Genomic DNA, 5,020 nt, shown 5'->3' with positions numbered 1-5,020 from the left:
CTGAGAGGAAGAGGGGGAATAAGAGAGAGAGAGAGAGAGAGAGAGAGAGAGAGAGAGAGAGAGAGAGAGAGAGAGAGAGAGAGAGAGAGAGAGAGAGAGAGAGAGAGAGAGAGAGAGAGAGAGAGAGGTAGTTAATTTAAAGCCAGCAGGACAGTTATTCGTCTGGATTCTAGGAAAAGCCAAGTTTCAATCCACTTCTACAGTACAGTGGCCTGTGTAGTGCAGACTCAGCTGAAGGTTTACTGTAGAGATTGACTGCTCCCTTGAAGCCACTGCTGCGGAACACTGAATGGCTGCTGCATGCTAGCTGCTCTGGTACTGGAATTTGTTTCATGAAGGGAAAAGCACCTGCACAACGGGCTCGAGCTGCCGACTGCAGTGTTGCGTGTATCAGGCGATTCACACTATTCTACCAGTCTCCTCCCCAGTGCCTTTACACCCCAGTCACCCCCTGCCTCTGCTCCTTCCCAGACCCCAGTCACCCCCTGCCTCTGCTCAGATGGCTGCCGATTCAATTCCTCTCCGTGACAAATGACGGTTGTGTCCTTGTGCAAGGCACTTCACCCTACTTGCCTCGGGGGAATTTCTCTGTACTTACTGTAAGTCGCTCTGGATAAGAGCGTCTGCTAAATGACTAAATGTAAATGTATATCCCCAGTGTCTCCCAAACCCCATCCCCAGTCCCCTCATCTTAGAAGCTGTCCACACAACAACTGGCCTCGCCATCCAGCTACAGTACAGTAGGTGGCTAATCACTCTGCGCATGTGTGGCATGTAGGCCTAAACCTTGCCACTATACATTTATTTCATACCAATTAGCTGACAACTAGCCTGATGCTGTGACCTAAAAATGTCTAACAGGACTAACAAGATATACATCACAAACCCACACAATCTCTCACACCGAAACACAGATATACACAACCATACAGTCAAATATAGTGGTATTTCCAAAAATTACAATGATTTGTCAGTTAATTCAGTTAGTTAGTTCATTTCTCCATTTCTCCATTTCTATAACAAAATCTGTCTCCAGTTTGATTAGCTGGTTAGTCACAGCTACTAAAGTGCAACTCAGAATGTGGGTCATCGTTTCCAGTTCATGTGACTCGCTTTCTGAGCCTTAACTTTGTCACATGGTCTGTCAGAACACACATTAATAAGCCAACAACACACACTCACAGCCAATCATAAGTTGGCAGTCCTCATTCAACTTTGGGACTGTAACCTGAGGCTTTATTCAAACAAATAAAATAAATGTTGTGACTGCCTGAGGTTGTCAATGTCGTAGCAGCACCGGCCACAGACTGCTCTATCACTTCCTGTCTTCTGCTCAGCCTCGTCTCCTGCCCGCAGCTTTCCTGCACCCGAGCCCCCCCACTCACACCTCTCTGTTGCTTTGGACCACTGCAAGAGCACTGACTGTTGGGATGTGGTTTCATGGTACAACTCACGAAAAGAGCAGGAGATTGTGTGGTCGGACCTAGTTAACCGAGATTCGCAGAACACGAAAACATAGTTTTAAAAAGACAGAATGACAGCAGTGTCTACAGTTAGACAAACACAAAAGGCATTGAGGATAGTTTGTGATTCATCATGCTGGAGGGGCTTAAAGTAAAGAGTTTTCAGGGGGAATATCTAGCAATCTCCACCTGACAGCTATTAAGTTATCCTCTCAGGCAAACGGTGCTTGAATGGTGAGTGTGTGTGTGTGTGGGGGGGGGGGGGGGGGGGGGGGGTGAATGCGTGTAGGGCACCAAGCCAGGCCTACAGTATTATGTTGCTGTAGGACACAATAACAGCATGTGATACAGAGATAGAAGCAGCCCGAGGCAGGGAGGTGTTAACAGGCTGCTTTCACTGAGGAAAAGAACAGCTATACATGCAATACACACTCCCACACTTACACACACACACAGACACACGCCACATGACACATAAAAGGCCAGTAGATTAAAAGGCTGGTGTTCTCTGACTGTTCATTGTTTGGTCTAAATGAAGTCGACTGTGAAGGTCGTGGCAATGGGATCCGCTGTACCGGACAAAACACTTTGATAAAATCGAATGACAATGATAAGATGTGCCAATTGACTGAAGTGCTCTTGACAGACCTTAAAGATGGCAAAACATTTTCATCCACAAGCCAGGATATACCTGCTTCCACTATCCTTTAACATGGTCAGGCCTGAATCATACCTTCCATGGAACTATATGAAGAGCTTGTGGCTGTCAGAGTAAATACTGTAGCCTTGTTGGAACAAGCTGCTAAGGCTCATTAAAGAGAGATTGAGTTTCTCTGTTTTCAATGAACGAGGAACCTTTAGAATGCAAGCAAGCTATGAATAGTATCTTACTGTCTCACCAAACTCCTGTCATTCTCTCTGTCTCATTATTTTGCGCGCACACACCCACACAAACATAGACACACATCCTTAAGAGTTGCCGCAGAGGGACTTACTGCAGAAGAGCTGTCATTGAAGATCACATTTAGCCAGCCCAACCTACTCTGACTAACCCACACACGCACAACCGTGCTGGAACAACAGCAAACCACTGACCTAGAAGGCAGGACCCACAAACAGAATACTACACACAAACACACACGCACACCAGCACTCCAGAGCTGGGGACATTTACATTTACATTTAGTCATTTAGCAGACGCTCTTATCCAGAGCGACTTACAGTAAGTACAGGGACATTCTCCCCGAGGCAAGTAGGGTGAAGTGCCTTGCCCAAGGACACAACGTCAGTTGGCATGACCGGTAATCGAACTGGCAACCTTCGGATTACTAGCCCGATTCCCTCACCGCTCAGCCAACAGACTCCCACAACAGACTCCCACAGCATGACAGAACCACAAAGGACCACAAAGCATGACAGAAGAGCCTGCAGCCCTCTCTCGAAAACCCCCAAACACCGTGGGTCTCTCCTTCCATCTCTTCTATCCACCACCTCACTGTTTACCTGTAAACCCAACCACATGACTATCCAAGAGCTGGCCAGATGCGGGGAACTGAGCCCTCTATTCGGGGCTCCTAGCCCTGCATGGGCACCAGAGCATGATGGGAAATCTTGGGCAGGCAGACACGCAGGCAGGAAATTCCCCTGACAGCAACCTTGCATCTAACTCTGTCTCGGCCTAATGTTATCTGGCTCTGTAGGAGACGTTACTGGGTCAGCCAGCACTCAGCTGCTACTACTACTACTGCTGCTGAGCACAGCAGAGTGGCACAGCACTGGACAGTCTACACACACCAAGTCACACCAAGCGTTGGGTGGCATGTTTCTGGTCATAGGGGGAGAAAGTAAAAAAAAATCCTCATCCAGGATATAAATAGATTGGGGTTTCAAATTTGAAGCAGCATCCAAAGGCTCAGAGCCAGACCCTTCCCTCCATCACAGTGTGAGTTGACACGGTAATTAACTGAGCTCCTCTAGGGCCCAGGGTAGATTTCCCCCCCTGGCGTGTCAGTCTTACATACTGCAGGGCCTTAAATAGGTCGAGCTGTGCATGTTGAATGGGAGCAGAGAAATGAACAGCTACCAAGCCGAGTTGTGCAATAAGGATTAGCACCTGTGGGGCACCTCGACACACTGGCAAGGGGCTGGTGTCTGGAGCCTAGGATGGGTATATCTCAGCTGTAGGGAAACTGACTGAAGATCAAGAGGTCACAGGTTCAAACCCCCCCCCCCCCCCCCCCCCCCCCCCCCCCATAGGTCACTTTGAATAAAAAAAAGTCTTCTAAATGAGTGTATTATATAGGAGACAGGCCAACCTCCACCCCTGACCGAGACAAGAGAGGTCTGGACACACAAACAGTCAGTGCTGGGTCAGTGTGTGACCAGGCCTACCTCCTGGGTGCGTGTGTAAACCAGCTCACACTGTGACCTCCTACTGCAGGTCCAAACAAAGGAGCCAGTGTGTCTGAGCATTGTGGGACAGTTTATTTTTAACGTGGCCCAGCTCCCACCAGCACATGGGGGTAAGGAGGGGGGTACCACGGCTCACCCAGGTGCCTGGCTGTGAACTCCCCAGCCCTGTTCAACTCAGCCGAGGCCCCATGCTGACTCCCTCAGGGCTGGTTTGTGGTAGAAGAACCTCCTCTAATAGAAGTTGAATTCTCTCCCACTCTTCTTGGCGTACACCAGCTCACTCCTTAAGAAAAAACAAAACGAGTAATAACATATCTAAGGGCAAGAAATAATTGTAGAAATATTAGGCTAGAGAAGTCTGTCATCAGTTTCCATTCTATTCTTACAGAGCATCCATCTGTAATGCCACTCGGACAAACAGATGTCCACCAGATAATTCCTACTGAGCCATAATAAGTAGGCCTGATTTTAAGAGAACCAGTGCTGCCTCTATTAATGAGCTGATGAATTAGACACAGATATGGTTTGAATGGAGAGGTGGGGGGGGGGGGGGGGGGGGGGGAGAGGAGAGAGCATGCACTGTAGAAGGTATCTCTTTCACTGAGCCAGAGGAGGTGTGTGTGTGTGTGTAAGTGTGTGTGTGTGTGTGTGTGTGTGTGTGTGTGGGTGGCGACAGGAAGATGGAGAGGTCTCTACTGTACGACGGAGAGGACACATGACAACAAAAGGACAGGTGGCAGAACAGCAGGCCAGGACACAGTCCACTGCCTGTCTGTGAATAGCAGTGACCGGACACAAACACACACAGGAAGTTAGCCTTCCTGTCTGCCTTCCTGTCTGTCTGCCTGTCTGTCTGACTCCAACTTACTTCTCCCTCCCATCTACCAAAGCAGACCTCCAAAAACAACAGTTTGTGTGTATTAGTGTGTGTGCATGTGTGTGTTCATGTGTGTGTGTGATGGGGGAGGGTGGGGGGGATCTGGGTTTCATCAAAATAACTGATTGGATTCCTGTTGTCTGTTGCAGTCCATCTGGACCAGGAGCTGTGCTTCTTCCCCATATGGAGGGTGTTACAGGCCACGCGGAGAACAGGACGGGAGCACGCGACGCCTTGGAATGTTCCCAACATGACACTATACTGTTCC

Source organism: Osmerus mordax, chromosome 2 (assembly GCF_038355195.1).
Source record: "Osmerus mordax isolate fOsmMor3 chromosome 2, fOsmMor3.pri, whole genome shotgun sequence".
Taxonomy (NCBI): domain Eukaryota; kingdom Metazoa; phylum Chordata; class Actinopteri; order Osmeriformes; family Osmeridae; genus Osmerus; species Osmerus mordax.
Note: the sequence above shows the minus strand (reverse complement) of the source record.